General features: G+C 26.3%; 1 protein-coding gene across 1 annotated transcript in view; it reads left to right on the top strand.

The window, feature by feature from the left end:
* Positions 1-18,824, top strand: part of lov (BTB/POZ domain-containing jim lovell protein) — a 230,493-nt gene that overhangs the window by 80,874 nt on the left and 130,795 nt on the right. Inside the window, exon 2 of the mRNA XM_075354833.1 lies at positions 7,519-7,589. The gene's annotated coding sequence lies outside the window, so the exon portion shown is untranslated. The remainder of the gene's footprint in view (positions 1-7,518; positions 7,590-18,824) is intronic.

The following is an 18,824-nucleotide window of genomic DNA, read 5'->3' as shown; positions in this document are numbered from 1 at the left end:
TATCATGTACTTGCCAACCTGAAAACAAGAAAGGTTGCCGATTTCTGTAATGGAATAGTAGCGTCCAGTCCTTGATCCGAATGTTATCAGATTTAAATCCTGATCAGGCTTAACATTTTCCATAAACCACAGAATTCCCGCACCATATTCCAACGTACAGATTTGAAGCTTTAGTAATGAACTGGAAAAAGAAGGAAAAAGAAAGTAATGGACTGGACGAATTAATTTAGAGTAAGAGAAAACAATACATACGACTAGAATCGAAAATCTTCACCTTTTTTGAAGTAAATTACAAAGAGTCGTAGATACTGTATTGTGAAATAAATTAAGCAGTCTTAAATACATAAATTTTGTTAAATCGTAACAAAATTAGTATTTTTAATGTAAATGATACAAATAGAATACCTTATTTCCATGAATATTTATGTCTTATACTATTATAACATAACCAACGGACCCTTGAGAAAATGTTCGCAAATTAAATACTATAAAAGTAATAATAAATCACGTTAACTGCATTAATAATTTATTTCTAAGTAGAAAAAATGTAAGTGCAATGATTGAAATGGTATAGTAAGAAACTGCACAGAACATTAGAAAACATGAAAAATTCAGCCGCTACAAAATATTAGTACTGATTCTAGTTCTACCAGAGGGACCAGACGGTGGCGTGTCGGTGGCGACTGGACCCATAAATAGGCCAGTGAAAAAAATTTGAATTCAACTAAATGTTTCTACTTTCTACACTTTTTCACATTATTTTTCTTCTTAAATCTGTTTGACGCACGTCCGAGAGTTAATACCCTATCTATTAATAACACTTTTATGGGAGTTTGTGTTAGCTCCTACAAATGGTGCAAAGCCATCGTCTTTCCTTAGCGCATTATATATGGAGAGATTAAATTAAAATTTTAAATAAAGTTTTAAAAGATCCGGTAATATAATTCATACTAATCATTTTATGTGAGCAGGTATGGGCTGTCAACAGTACAACACTAAAATTATGAATTGTGTAAAGGGAAATATATTTCATACAATGCATTTAAGAAAACAGTAAATAAATAAACAACGCCTACTTGGGGATTTTTGTTCATTTTTACCAGTAGTTTCAAATATGTTAAACTTGAATCGTTTCTAAATGTACAATTTCTTAATAATTAAACGTTATTTTTATGATTTCTTGCAGAGAAAACCAGATGATGAGAATCATTCTCATTTCTGAAATCATAAATACTTTGAAAAATGAAAATTATCTGCTTTGATAAATTATTTTATAATTAAATATACAATTGAAATATGCACTGGTAATCCGAGTACTTTAAGTGATGTACTCACACACACTGATATATACATGTATTAAGAATATATGTATATTTAATTTACTAATGGTGAATAACATTCAGCAATCCACTAGAAAGGTGCATTAATATAAAGAAAAAGAAACATGAATTTTTTCATAGTTGAACAGAATTTTTAATTAATATATTCTAAAAACTCGTAAATAAGATTCTTTTCTAAGATCATTTATGACTGTATTTAAAGAAAAAGCAAGAAATGAAAAATAATGACAATTAATGATCTGAAAATAAAACAAATTATAATATTAATCTAATAAAATAATTATTTAATAAATTAGCTATTTTATAAGGTCTTAATTCATTTCTTACCAGCTGATTATTCAAACACAGCACCGTATAAAACACCAATAGAATTATTCAGAACTAACTGCAATTCTATCAGCAAACGAAAGTACCTGTAATCAGGAAGAGTGACAATTTTAAAGATTGAGTCACGCATAAAAATAACTACTGGTATTTAATATTAATTTTTATTAATTAGACATGAACAGTGTTATGTATAAAACTAAATTTGAAATTAAAATATCTTATTTACCCTCAATAAAGTATTTATGTACGAATATTTAATCAGGCTCATAATATTTCTCTTTTTAGTAGAAAATATTAGCAATGAAACTTTATTAGACCCGGTCACGATTTGTTTAAATAAATCTAAATATCAGTAAAATTATTAATTTATTCAATTTTTGACGATAATAGCCTGCTTGTTTCGAGAGAAAATAGATGTTTTCTTAAAAATAATTTTTATATAAGACATATATTTATATTTCTAAGCTAATATGTAAAATTTATTATTATAAGCTTACTATAATAATAATAATACTTTTAATAATAAAATGATTTAATTGTAAATATTTGGCGGTTTTTATTCTGAAAAAGATGCAATTTCCGCATACAAATAAGTTTAATTAGCCGATTAGCTACATTCGCAATTCAAGAAAAAATATCTACGGTACCATATGAAGTATTCATAGATTAAAAATTCTGCAATAGGTTCCTTACTGTATATTTTTGGCAATTTATCTCTCTTTGAAATATGCTTATTTCATTGAACTTGATGAAAAAACCTGATTTAATATTGTGAATTTTCCTGGAAGTTTAATACAACACAAAATTTAAATATCTCACAGATATAAAGTTAAAAATTATTATTTTAAATTTACTATCCAAATTAACTTATTACTGAATAATTATACAAAAATAATTATTTAAATAAAAATTGGAACCGACATCAAAATTCGCTAAATAATACAAGAAATAATCTCGTCCAAATACATAATTAATTAAATAATTATTTCATAATTTTCTGTGTCTGATTAATAACGATAAATTATTTGGTGGACTTAATTCGCTCCTTTTTGGAGATTTAATGTAGCTGTCTCCAGTCAAAGACCATTGGTGTTTTGCTCAACCTCTGATGTGAAGCAGAAATTAATTTTTAGCATCAGTTTTCATTTTGTGAGCTAACAATAAAAATGACACTAAGAAATGACATGGAGTTCATTGATTTATAAAATAACTTGGGTTTTGGAAAGTTACAACTGACCAATTGGAAATGCTTTACGAAAGAAGAAGGGTACCTTTACCAATTTTGTAGATGGAAATGCTGTAAGAATATTCCCTGCTATTTAATTATTTGATGAATATAATCATAGTATATGACTGATATGATATCAAAAACAAATAATGATTATATTATTTACACTATTTATTAATCACGAGAAGCTGTAACATAAGGGAAAAATCCGTTGGGAATGTTATTCCGGTAGACGTCAATAATTGTGGTGGCCTGTTGCATAATATAGAATTGGCAGAGGGTTCAACAATTATGTTAAGGCGTAATATATAGATTTCTGATGATTTACTTAACGGCGCTATGGTAATTGTAAAGAAATTCAAATGGCTTTTCTTAAGAAGGGACCAACTTGAAAGGGGTGAGTTACCAAAATCTGTGTTAATAAAATTCGATGAGGAAACAATAGGTTTCTACATCTACAACTACAACTTTTCAAGCTACTAAAGCATATGGAGGTGTAGAAAGGTGTATGCTACCTTTAATTTTAAGTTGGGCTATAATAGTGCACAAATTGCAAGGAACAACATTAAATAGAGTTGTAATAGATTTGGGGAAAAAAGTATTCGCAAAAAAAAAGGTTATGTTGCTCTAACTCGAGTCAGAAACTTAGATGCTTTAGCTTTGAGTGATTTAGATCCGCGTAAAGTACTGAAGAGCCCACACGATAAAAATGCACTTGCTGAAACGGAAAGTTAAGAAACCTTGCACAGGATTGAATAATGTGCTACACTTCGCGCAAGGCATCGATGCGTTGATTACTAATGATATATCAACAGTATTACGAGGTGAATAAAGATATTTATTTGTCCAATCTTGGGAGAGACCGCAAAGGACCATATAATACCACGGACGTATATAGAACTACAGGATTATCACTGTCCCTACCGATGCTGTATATTGTATATAATGTATATTGAATCTGACAAATTTAGGACGAGATATCTTGATTTTTTATGATTTTATTAACGGTGATTCATATCTTGTGCAGAAACTCACATTAGCTGCCCTATAGAAGACCATATAACATCATCTGACGTTACACACACATATAGAATATTGTACTGTATTATAGACAATATTGTGGGAATATATAGAATATTCCCACTGTACTTAACTACCTATCCGCTGGACAGCAAACATTTTTTTCAATTTTGAGAATTCAGATTTTTTTGTTCTAAAAGATTTTTCTATATCATGGTACCACTGCGAGAAGCAGCTACATTAACTGCAACAAGATTTATTTCAATCGAATTAATAGGAAAATAGTTATCCGCGAACAAAGATTAGAAAAAAATATATACGGGTCGAATACATAACCTCCTTTTTTGAATTCGGTTAAAAAGTAACGCAACTTTTTCTGAAGTTTGTTAGTCTGGTAAAAATTTAAAAAACTTCAAACAAATTTAACAGTGAGCTATGTTAAATTAAAAATAGCTCACTAATATAAACAAATAAATATAGTTTACTAATGACGTTTCAAGTTAACGAGTTAAAATAGTAAAAAAATCTGAAATCTTATTTTTGAGTTGTATTACCACCTAACGTTTATAAGGGTTGGAGATTTTCACCCCTGACAATGCCTCATTTAAAAAATGACAATTAGAATATTCTAGACGATAAATGGTTATTGCTTAAACAATATTTACAAAATTTTGGAGGATTTTGGACGTTTAAAAACATTTCTTCAATTTTACTATCTTTCATTGTATTTTGGTATTGCTACTCAAACTAGAATACTGTGCGAACAATATTTTAGCCCAGACCCCTTAGAAATAGAGCAAGATAAAAGCATTGATGGGGGGAGGTGAAATTGATTTTCTTTACGTTTTGAGGTAAAAGAAGTACGAAAATCATTTATTTAAAATGTAATTTCTTAATATTTTCGTACTCCTCATATATACTCCTAGGATAGACTTACGTATAAAATTTTTGGCTTAAAGATTTCCAAAACTACTATATAAGTTTCATTGAAATTTAGATATGTTATAGTAGAGCATCTGAAGTTGTGCATGTGAAAATTTAATGAAGATTGGTTCAGTCGTTCCTATGTTACGTTGAATCGACGGTGGTCGACGACAAACAACATAACCTCAATTTGAGATAGTTTGTTTGGTTGCATGCGGGGATTGGGAGGTGAAAAGAATCATCTTACATTTTGAAATTTACAAAAATAACATTCATAAAAATTGTAAAATTCTGTGGCTCAAAAATTTCCAAAACTTTTAGATCAGTTTCATTGAAATTGAAAGTATCAAAATCATTGCGCTGTAGTAGTGTATCTGAAATTGTGCTTGTGAGAATTTTGTGAAAATCGGTTAAGTAGTTCTTCAGTTACACTCAATTTAAGGTCGACAACAGGTAATATAACCTCAGTTTGAGTTTATGTTGATTTAGTTGTGTATTTTTCATATGCGCTTACAGTGAGTCACATTGGTGAGTGAATTGAAGCCTGATATCTACTCGTTAATCGAACGTTTGTAATGAGTTGAAAATAGTTCGTTTCAGACAGTGAAATAATTAGGGCGTTTGAAACAGAAAGTCGATATTCTTTTTAAATTTAATGCTATTAATCCACCTAATTTCTCACTAACCTCTACAATTTTACCTCAAACTGTCACTTAAGTAAACGTTGTATTAAGGAAAATAGAAGTTAATGCACATATACGAATTCATGCAAAAACAATTTTTTAAACTAGATTTCACAATATTTGGTCTCAAGAAACTCAGAACGCTGATAAATACCAATTTCAACCGATAACAATACTTACTGTTTGTTAAATTCTCTAAGGTAAAATACAAATCAATTTTTTCCCCATTTTAATTTAAATTCTCTTACCAAACAAAAATAAGAATCCTTTCTTACCACATAAATCTTAAAAATGAATGTTAACAGACACACCCCTATTCATGGTAAAACACTGGATTATTTTATTAATAAATAAACCAAATTTTTGTTTTTTTCAATAAATCAGAAGTAATTTCTTTAAAATTAACAATTAACTGTTTATTTTCATATCCGTACTTTCATTTTAAAAATCTTTATTCCTTCCTTTTTTCTGTCATCAGACAGAAAAGGCTTTGTTGAACATTAATGATCGAAAACATGTTATTTTTTGTAATTTATTTATTTTAATAGCGACATATGTACGCAATAGGTTGATAAATTCATCATTGGTAAAATTAAAATTTCGATAGAACAACTCACAATATTTTGTTTGCATTACTACAATTAATTTCGTATATTTAGCTCATACCAGGAATCTTAAGTGCGAATTTTCAGAAATTTTTTGTAGGTCGTGGGACTAATTTTAATAAAGTAATGAATTTAATACTAAGCCATAAAACATTTTTATTTACATTTTAATTCAATTTTAAATATTTACTTAATAATTTAAAATATTCCCTTTAGAAGTAACCTTGTGATTCTGAAATTTTACGTTTACCTCTTTTAAACATCCTAAGATCATTAATTATATATATTTATAAACCACACATCACATTATCGAGGGGGGTCAATTTATGATAACTATATTTTAAGGACTCGCGTAATTTCTTTTGAACAGATGAAAGTAAAGGAATGTTTTGTAAGCAATAAAGAAGAAATGAATTCTTTTAATTTTATAAGTTCACTACCATATTATCTATCCATTCCATTATAACTAAATTTATTTTATATCATAAATTTACCTAACTAATGCAAAATTTCCATCTAAAACTAAATTCTCTTACCCGAATATCTTAATATATTACATTGGCTAAAATTCTACTCTATTATATTGTACAATACAACTCTAGTTATTGAAATTATTGCCACTGAGAGGCCGATATGTACACAATTCAACTTAGCTACTACTTAGTAAATTATTCCCGAAATTATGTTCTATTCCTGAAATCCATTAGGAATCAAACTTTCACCTCGGAATATCCATAATTGTTTTAAGCAAAACTGGATATCTGCCAATTTTGAATCATTGTAGACGACAAAAACATTAACCTTCTTTATTATTTGCAAATATTTCAGACAAAACATGTTATAATACATAGTTTAGAAACTATATCCTACATAAAGTACGTATGTTATATATAAAATATACCTGTTTTAAAATAGATATATGATTTGTGCATATTTATTAATTTTAAATAAGGTATAAATTATTTTTTAGTATTTTTATTGCTTTTGTATTGATAAGCATTTTGTAGTAACATTTGTTGTGATATCTTATAAGTTGATATATAATCAAGACACACTTGTAGTTGTACAACCTCTGATATAAGAGTATCAGAAGATTTAAAATATTGATCCCGTAACTGCAGCAAAATTGTCCAATAAAACATAATGCATACATTCATATCCAATCAAAGAAACAGCACTATAACATTATTAAAATAATTATTTGTGGGTAAGGGACATTTAAAATTGTTTTCTTCAATTTTTGTTTTAACTATAAATCAAATAAAAAATTTATGATTTTTCTGTATTAATTATAAGCCTGTCTACTTAAGTCAATTGTACCTATTCTTAAAATATTTGATAGAAAATTTTTAAAGCATTATTGTTTTTTAAAAAATTAATCACCTTTGCAGGTAAATCTGGAGCAGTGTTCATTTGTGGCAATGATGTTTTATTCTTCAACTAGGTGATTTCAAAAGACATCGTAAGTAAGAAAATGTTTAACTTCTAATTTTTCTTCAATTTTTTTTTTTGTTATATTTACTTTATTTCTAAGTAAATATGTTTATTTTTAGAAATATACAACTTTAAACAAAGGTTGATAATAACACACACGAAAAAACACACGCACACACACACACACACACACACACACACACACACACACACACACACATACACACACACACACACACACACAGAAATAGTGTGTTTTCACACACACAGAAATAAAATGCATATTTTGTACCTCTTTTACATACATGTATTAACCGTAACGTTTAATGAGCACGATCCCTAAAAAACTATATTGATCTGATTTCTTAAATTATAATATTTTATTAATACTTATGTTTTAATATTATCCTGGTGAATACTAAGTTTTTCCAATTTAATTATTTCTTTTCATTGATTTTATGCAACATTAATTAATTTTCGACAAGGTACGTAAAACTGATCTTCTAATATTTTTTTTCAAAATTGTCTTATTTCTTTATCCCTTTTTATATCACTAAAAAATTCACAATATTATTTTTATTATTATTTTTTTAAATAGAAAATAATAATTTAATAAAAAATATAATCATATCAGTTATAAAATGTCATATCTGTAATGAATTAAAATATACTAAGAAAATATTGAAAAAATTTTGTGTAGTTTATATAAAATGTAGTTACTGAAAAGCTATTCCCGTATATTTTTCACTTAAATTACAGGAGAGTAGTAATAACCGTAACAATCTTAAAATCTTTGTAAAGAATTATCTTACCTGTTATCGCAAGTTACTGTATTTCATATGTAAATATAATTTTTATTATTAATTTGTTTTTTAATTATTTTTTTATTCTTTTAGGGCTAATATAATTTATCTATTGTATATTGCAGTAATTATTTAATTCGACATAGCGTTGTTCGTGAAGTATTTTATTTGCACTTTATATCTTTTTTTGTAATAGTGAGTATTTACTTTTAATATATAAATAGTTATTGGCAGATTATTCTGATCTTATTACACGATATTTATGCATAATTTATTATTTTTTTAATCTATTTATTTATTTTTTTTTCAAAAAAAAGAAGAGATTCTTATTTAAATTAAGACGTAGAAATTTTTTTTAAAAGTAAAACATTAAAAAACCTAACTAACCTAAAACGCCAGTTATTTTCCAATTATTTAATTTAATTTTAGGCAAATACAATAAATTAGTAAAAATATTAATAAAAAGTGATCTGCCAGAAGATAAAACTATTATTTAAGTAATTTTTGCTTACTTGTACGAAGTAATGGAAGTATTGTGATCATGAAATATTTCAGATTTCAACAGAAATATCCATTTTTACTATCCCTGAATCCATTCTGACTACTTTCGGCGTAACGTCTGTACGTACGTATGAATCTCCCATAACTCAAAAATGATCAGCTATAGAATGTTGAAATATTGAATTTAGGACTGTTGTAACATCTAGTTGTGCACCTTCCTTTTTATTGCAATCGACTGAACCAAAAGTGTCCAAAAAAGCCCAAAATAAAAAAAAAAATTATATTTTGGACTTTTTCTTAACTGCAGTAATAAGCCCTCATTGAGAGCTTTTAACGTTATATCATAAATGGTACATATTTTTATTGATTTCAGAGTTACAGCCAAGTAACTTTTAATTATTTGGTTTTAATTATCATTGAAATATTTGGATTAAGGGTAAGGCACATCGGTTCGAATCACACTTCATCTCCTTTTCTTTAACTTTTTTTTTTTTTAACTTAAATATTTTGATGTATTAGTAATTATTAACCTCTGATTGTAAAATCGATTTTTGCACTAAATAATAATACAAAAAAAAGAATGAAAAAATATAAGAAGTTATCAATGAAATAAAATATTATGTACTTTTCATTTTAAAAAAAATATATATATACGAGTAATTAAATATGTATAATATATATCAAATTTAATTGGTTTATGAAACGTAATAGGCGTACAAGGAAGACATGTGGGACTTATATCAGATTTTTATTCTACAGAATGACATAAGTATCGAATTAAAAAATAATTTTACTTTTTTTTTAAAAATGGCTATTTTTATGTTTAAGTAACTAATGGAAAATTTATATTTATTTTAAAATTATTTATAAATGTTACTGCTATTACTGCAGTAAGTAAACTGTACTGAATAAACTACAGTAAAATAGTATTTATTATACTATGTATGGATGTACTCAAAAGTTTGTGTACATAAATTTGATAAAATACAGTTTGACTCGATAATAGCGGAATACAAAAATAAAAACAATAATACAGAAGAAATATATATATATATATATATATATATATATATATATAAAATATATTGATCTACATATGTATATATATATATATATATATATATATATATATATATATAAACATACAGTCAATGGTTTGTGAGTTTTAATCAAACATCTTATAAATAAAGAAACACGCGGGCCTTCTGCTTGATTGTATACAAATATATACGCATATAAAACAATGATTGTTTTACTACTATTTAATGAACTTAGAGGAAGTTTTTAAACTTAAGTTTATACAGTGCTCTAACATTAAGTTTATACTAGCAGTAAATTCATAATGCTGTATTATTACGGGATCAGAAACACTTAACCAGAGGGACTTTGATATTTTATAGTTATTTTTTATGCAGTAATGTTATTTGTAATTGACTAGATCACGTTTTGAAAGAAATTACCACAAACTAATAGCAAATATTTCAATTTTTATGAGTTTTTATTTGATTTTGGTTATCTATAGCGTCGAAATCGAAAAATGAGTGAACAAAAATGTTTTTTTGTTCGCAAAATTCGTATATATGTGTTTGACATAATTCTTAGTAAAGACCGATCTGTTTGCATGAATATAGTGCTCTGAGCTATCAATATATTGTTTTATAATTAAAATAGACGTAATTTTTCTAATCGTATTTATGGATCTTTACAGTGCGTTAGATATTTCTTCAAAACTAAAAAAAAATTCCATTATTTCGATTTGTCCGTTATCATGTTATAAAATCTCAATCTGGTCTTTTTATATCAGATTACACATAAATAACGAGACCTGGTTAAAAAGAGACTTTGTAGGTCGACCTTATTTTATGCAGAAGAGGCAATAGACAAATTATAAACGACTAAAATCAAACTATAATTAATTTTATGTATTCACCTGTATTGACCGTCCCCTCTTTTAAAAAAAATTTGATTAGATTAACGATAATAGTTTAGGTTACCGAAAATTAGATTTTTCTATCTATTTGCCTAAAATAAAAAAAATAAATAAAGAATAAAAATAAAAATCAACCAATGAAAATGATAGAATTTTAAAACATTCTCATAAAAACCTTTTTTGAAATTTTAAACAGGAAAAATAAAAAAAAAATTAATAAAACCTCAAACCCCTTGCTAAATATTTTATCTAAGTGGTTGTATTAAATATTTAAATTTCTCGATAAATCGTATAATAAATATAAAATTCATCCATTTACAGAAATAAAGTTAAAATACGAAAGAAATAAAAAACTAAAAAAATTTTATAAGTTATACTAATTTGTCATTCACTGATAAACTTCTTCATTCTTGTCCCTCTACATTCTCTGAGCATTGGAAATTACCCCATTTCGTCTAAACTGAAGCAATAATACAGCTTTGAATTAATTTAGACACTGTGTAATAATCAGGAACCGTTTTTGTAAGAAAAACCTCCTACATAAATCCTAATCATTGTGATTTTAGGATTTTATCCCAATGCTGTTCTTATACAGAAAAAGTAAAAATATGAAGAATACTATTTCACATATAAGTATTAGAAGAATTTTAGTACTATTAGATATACCTACAAGTATTGAAAACTTTTAACGTTTTTATGAAAAGTGTATATTTGGTACACAGCGTGAATGCAGTCAAAAGAACCTGCCATCAGTTCGGGATGTGGGGTTACCATTACTCCAATTTTCATAAAGTAATACCCTGCTTTAGATAATCTATGAGATGAAAATTTAAAAGAAGTATAAACGCTTAATAATAATAATAATGTAACTCAATAATTTAGCATCCATAGTAAAACTATACTTTAGATAAAAAAGTACCGTTGTGTAATATCTGTTAAATAATATAAATATGAAAATTTTTTTTATTTTCATTAGTAAGAAAATAAAATTTTCTTCGGACACATACTAAATTGAATTTTCCTTGCTAATCATGTTTAACATTAAATCGAAATAAAAATTAAAACTTAACTCAAAATAGAGAGATTTAAACTCTAATTTTTTTTCTGATGTAAAGTGGGTAGAGGATCTTGCTAAATTACAACTTTTTTACAAATGGTGCATCCCATAACTCAAAAATTATTAAACATAGAAATCTAAAATATTCCACAACTATCTAAACACATTAGTAAATGTACAGAATGATATTAAATCCTTTTATTAAGCTTCTTTACATGTTATTAAACTTGAAGTTAACTGCTCGACTATTTTCAAAGGCTAGGTTTTTCCTTGTTTTACAACTGTTTTAAGGACTGAAGACAATTTTAAGAATGAAAACTTAATTATGTGAACCATAATATAATAACTGGTTATAATGTTTTACATAATTATAATGGTTATAAATGTTTATAACTCGTTATATATATTCTACTTAAGAAATGTCTAAATCTGGTTATGTCTGTCCTACAATTACAACTTGTAATTAACTATAACTTAAAAAAGTCATATTATAGGTGTACTTACTTTCATGCAACATGCATGAACAATATAACTCTTCCTGTCGGGTAAAGACTGTAATTGCTATTCCTTTGGTACAGTTGGTCAGTTCCTTTCCTCTTAGAGATTTATACTATAAATAAACGATTGCTGTATTTACCGAAATTACACTTAAAGTTCATATACTTTTCCCTACCATCGTACTTGTCATTACGTCTAGTACATATCCAAACTTGTTTTTATAAGCCTATTTCTAAAAGATTGGTAAAGGAAAAGAATTAAGAAAAAGGCTTGGAGGCTGGTTATTGTGCTGAAAGTTTCCAGCCAGTAGAACACTCATCATCCAACTTCATCATAAAATGCTGGTAGTAATGTGTGTCATCATTTTACAATAATTAATCCAACAGTTTAATTATTAAAATCTACTACTTTAATATTTTATCATTTTTTGTCGACGGTTGATTTTTCCAATTTGAAAAAATATGTATTATATACCGGTAACTTATTACAAGTTTTATCTTAATTCAGAGTGATTTTTTTTTTTTTTTTTTTTTTCTTTTAGGCTCTAAAGACAGTATTTTAGTATCTCTAAAGAGATAATTCAGTCGATCTCACAAGAATTTTCACACACTAACACCCAAATCCATTTGACGATTGAAAAATATATTCTCTAGGCCTAAAGTAAAAATAATAATGATGTTTATGCTGCTATTGTGCGTTAACATTTAGATAATTGCTAGACAGTGGTCTTAAACTCGGCTGCGGATCAGATTGGCCAGTTTAATAACAATAAAAAAATCTAATTTAAAAATGTTAAGTCTTTTTAGATATTAAGGTTCGAAAGTGTTTTTAGTTGAGAAATAGTGTATAGTAAAATATATATTGTTATCTTGTACTACAGCATCTTTACTACCCAGTGCAGTCGGCAACATCGCCTTTACCAATGCCACCGAGTATATGTTTATTCAAAGAAACGTATTTACTACTAAGCATGATCAAACATTACTACCTAAAATCAAATTAAAATAACAATCTGTATGATCCCCTGAACACAATAGAAATTAAATAATACTGAATTTCCTCTTAAACATTGAGTTAAAGATAAAATTTAATATGCATATTTCTCGAACCTGACCTTTGCTCGTAAGAGAAATTATACTGAAAAATTTTAATAGTTAATTTTAAAATAAAAATACAAATTCTAAATGCTATAGCACAATCCAGAATGTTTAAAATAAGATTTATTAAAATTTTTTGTGTTAGATTATCTGTTTTTATTTCAGAAGGCGCTAAATTTACGGATCAAAGCACGAAAGTAAAGACTGATTTTATTTTCTCAAATATATATTTATGAATTTCCTCCAAAGCTGATCTATTATGAAAAATAAAGGCTAAATTATGTTATGTTATTTTTTCTGTTAGTTAAAATCCGGCAAACCCATTTTTCAAACATTTATCTTTAAACAAGGATATACATATTTTTTAAAATGGCAGCAATATCAGAATTCGTGTCGATGAAATGAGCATTTTCTAATCGAAATGCTATAATTAATGCATAAAAGTATTTTAAGGTTTAAAATTTAAATATTTTAAAATCTTTTTATAGCTGCTTTACTTTTCTTAGGGATAAAACCTTATCATCAAATAGCTTCTTGTAATTTATTTATTTATTTGCAGACTCATTTAGAATTGTTACTTGTGTTTCCTCTTGCATTGAATAATTTTGATATATATACACTGTATTTATATAACATTAAGGAAGAGTGATCAACATAGAAAATGCAATTCATCAAAACCTATATGCGTTGAATGCACCACAGTTTTGAATAATAATTAATCATTAAATTGTCTTTTCTGAAGATAATTCCAAAATTTCATGATTGAAATTAATCTTGTTTTTCCAATATTTTATTTGCAATAAAATAATTTTTCAAATGCGTAATTAATTAATGTTTATTTTTATTGTACTTTAATGCTTTTTGAAATTAATCATTGAAATCTTCTTTCTTATGTTTCTTCTAATGATTTCCTTTCTAATTTTATGGTTGTAAAAATTTATCATAAAGAACGAATTTAAAATTAATGCAGTAAAATCGTTGACCTTCACATCAAAAGTCCAATCACTGTTTTATATCACGTTTTAATAACCCTACAAACCAGAATTTATTTGAATTAACTTCCCTAAAATGACGTGAGTATTCGAACTGTCTGTAAAGTAACAAAAACTTATTTTATAAAAAGAATCATATATTATTGTAAAGCGTGATGATTTTTTTTAAAAACGCATAATAAAAGGTCATTTTAATAACTTGATATTTTTATATCCAAGAACCCGTATAATAATTTAATTCCGACCAAAAAAGTTAATCTACTTAGGTGTTTTATAACTCTTTAAAATTAAAGAAATTAAAATAAAAGAAATGTTGCCTACCGTATCATGTTCTCTTAAGACTCAGATTGCTTTAATTCTACTCACACATCATCCTTCAACTAACTGAACGTCGTACAAAAATATAATGTTATAAAACAATAAAATATAATAAATACGTATATCAGAAATTATAAAAAAATTAAAGATACTTTATAAAATAAAACCTAATTGTTTTCTTGTGATAAATAATGAAATGAACCCGTTAAATTCTCAATATTTTCTAATAAATTTTACAGTATCTTGATTTACAATTATCTTCATATTCAATTACATATGTCTTTCCTCAGGAAGCTAAATAACTTTTTAAATCCTTAATAACATTCAACAAAGTAAACTATACAAGTCCGTGTAACTACTTTAAAACCCGTTATACAGTACAACTTGCCATTAATAATTAATGAAAAGAATTAATATTATCTTTAGGGAATTTCTAAAAACAAGCGCGCACTTCGCACCTAATATACGAGTACATATAATTTGGTATTTATATACAAAAATGGTAGTTAAAAAATATTTGATCTTCTACGAGTCTCTCAGTTATTTTTTAATTTACTCGCTTATCCTGCTCTTGAACACTAGTATCTTAGAAATTCAATACCAAAAGATAGACGGCTTTATATTTGTGGACTACAGAGAAAAGTGTATTCAAAAACCTTTTCGTTGTTAAAAGAATTGAAATCTAAAACTATATACATGTATTTTTTATTTCTTTTTCTTTTTTATTTGTTATTAATGTTTGTTTTGTGAACTATATGGTGCTGAAATTAATGGTTTGTGATTTATGACTGAGCTTGAAATTTCATATTTGGCTTTGGCTTTAAGTTTGCTTGCAACTATTTATTGTGTATTATTTATTTTGCGGGTTCCTTAAGGACATTCTTATCACGTGCTTTTGTCAGGAAACTTACTTAAGGCTCCGCAAGAGAACCGATTGTAATTATAATTGTTATTGAGCAAAAAAAAAAAAAATATATATATATATGTATAACCACTCAATATACTGTTTTTTTTTTGTGCGAGTCCTGTGGGTTCCGAATTCTGATCTACTTTAGCAGCCGGTTGTAATAGGAGCACCAATTTGACACAGACCACATTTATATAATGTAAATTATTTTGATGTAATCATTTTTTCTGAGGTCGGTCGTAACTGCCCTTTGATCAAGTACACTCATTAGGGTGGTTGAGTTTTGTAGTCCATTGTTCAAACAATATTAAAACATGAGAAAGAGAATGATTAGAACTGATGGAATGATTAAAATCATGAGTAGTGATTTCAAGATGTCTTAAGTTTTTTTAAAGCATCTCAAAAATTATTTTTTGAAGATCTCCAGTATAACAGTAATGCATTTTGATTAAGAATTCTAATCATGAAAAGAAACCTTTTACATTCAATATATATGTAACAATTAAAAATCTCCCGATTAGATTCATTTACATTTTTTTTAAATAAACTGAAATATTAGCGAATAGCTCCTTTAAATTAGTGAAAAGCTCCTAGCACCTTTAAGTATGCAGGTACCAGTAGTAAGATTAACTACGCCTTTGCATAGTAACAATAAACCTTTTTTATAATGCTTTAAATAGTTTCTTAGTGCAATACAGATTATTTTATCTCAGAATTCGACAAATTATAAATTCTCATTTACAATTTGTGGTTTAAAAATCAACCCAAGTGTTTTAAACTATATGTGTTAAAATATTGTTTAGATGAATAACCCTTCGTTTACAAATTCCAGCATTTTTTTTAAATTCAAAATTATTCTATATTTAAAAATTAAAGGCCAAACTTACTTAAACTTCATTCAAAATATATAAGCAGATCAGGAGAAATTTCCAGATAAATAGCCAGGCTGACATTTTTTATGAACAAGTAGGTTAATTTTATTTTACTATTGATTTTTCTTGTTATTTTAACTGTTTAGTAATTTCATGCACTGAATAATGTAAAACCTACTTGTTGAATTACATAATTAGACGAAATAAACTTATTTAATATATTTACATTGTTTTAACCTTCTACAACTGAATTTCATGAATAAAACACTCTAAATGTAATTTTTTAAGATAATCTTTTTGAGATTGATAGTTATAGGAACTACCTAAAATTCCGAATCGCTTTAAAATTTCCCAGGGAAGTATGGAAATACATATATATATATATATATATATATATATATATATATATATATATATTTTGATTTAATTTTAACCTAACTTTCTAACTACTTGACAGTCAATTTTTTTTAAAACAACTTCTATACCTAAACATAAAAGAATTTCCAATGTTAAATTACACTGAAAAAGATAGGTTTAACTTTATTCTATTTATTGATTAGGTTCTATAAACCTATGACAATTTAAACAAACTCAGATGTAGGAGGCGTTAGTCTCTATAATTTTTTTCTGTCCCTAATTAGGTTTACTGCACAGAATTTTTCTTGTTGCGTACAAAGTAAGAGATGATGTCGCTTGCAAGACTAGCTTCCATCTCACCTTTTGGTGAGCTAGGCGTACTGACTAGTGATACACTCCACGCAGTAAAAAAAAAAAACCGTGTGAAACCAATTTACCCCTTTCCATAGAAGACAGTACGACAGTACATTTCTTTTAAAGTGAGCCGAAATACACCTGATATATAATGCTTGTTGTTCTTGAGAATTTCCACATCGTTTCGAAAATTAGTTGCTCCTTATACAATGAAGCTCACTCTATAAGATTTTTTCAATATTTAAGTGATTCATAATCTAAAAAAAAACAATTTCGCAGTTCTGTCATATCCTGTATGAAAGACCACGCTTATGTTTAAAGAAGAGTATCATTCTTGAAAAATTTTATGGAAGAAAAAAATTGGTTAAATCCAATAAATTGGTTAAATTCAATAAGCTTATTGGATTATTTCGTAGCTTATTTAAACACTAAGTTTATTATTATTATTATTATTATTATTATTATTATTATTATTATTATTATTATTATTATTATTATTATTATTATTATTATTACCTGAAAAGTAAATAATTTTTTAGTCTTCTAAAAATAGGAATGGTTTGGGATAAAATTTTAATATTAATTTATCAAAGTATCCTATACGAATGAGCTAAAATTTATCAGGATGAAATTATTTTAAAATCATCCAGATACTTTTTTCAAATTTTTATTTAAGTAAAATGAAGTTTTTAATTTGTATCTATAATAAAAAAGTTCTAACGAATATTTTATTAAATATAAATATATATTTGTAATAATCGAATCTTTAAAATGACATGAATAATATTATACAATTTTAAAAAAACAAAAATTTTAAAGGGAATAGTTGTGATGGTTATGACGGAAATAATAATTACATTTATGTAGACGATCAGTCTGCTACAGAATTACAGTCTCACTTGAAAGTAGTGGTTTGAAGTATGACTTTGCAAAGAGTAGCTAAATAGGCCTTGTATTAACAGTGTAGCCCTCTGTTTCGTTTAGCGGTTTGAAATTTTATTTTTCGAGCATATTAAAGAATCTTAGAATAAAATTAATTATTCACTTCTTCTAAAATAAAAAAGGAGACTGACATTACAAGACTGGATTTATGTTTAATCTGTACATATTCATAATAACAGATAAAATTAACTAATTTTATTCTTCATTTAAGATTTATTTTTATCTGCTCCAGTAGATCGAAAATAAATCGAAAAGTTAATTGAAAGAACTGAATTATTAGAAAGTAGTAACTGCCATTTGTATAAATTATTATATATAGTATTTTAAACAAAAAAGATTTAAAAAATATTATAAATTGGTTTTATTTGCCAATTATTCATAAATGAATTAATTTAACCAACAAATTTTTATTTAATTTTTTTTTTTTTTTTTTTTATTTACACAGCAATATTTTCTTAATTACACGTTAATTTTTTTTTTAATTTCTAGAGTTCCTCTTACTTTTTTTCTAATCGTACTACACCAAAATACTTATTGATGAAGTTTTAAATTCAGGAACTAATTGTGATTTATTGAAAAACATATTCGAACAGTTAACATTTATGATGACGTAAAAGATAAGAATTGATTCATAC

This window comes from Lycorma delicatula, chromosome 1 (assembly GCF_047948215.1).
Source record: "Lycorma delicatula isolate Av1 chromosome 1, ASM4794821v1, whole genome shotgun sequence".
In the NCBI taxonomy this organism is placed as follows: Eukaryota; Metazoa; Arthropoda; class Insecta; order Hemiptera; family Fulgoridae; genus Lycorma; species Lycorma delicatula.
The sequence above is the reverse complement of the archived record's forward strand: the minus strand, read 5'-3'. Positions and strand labels throughout refer to the sequence as shown.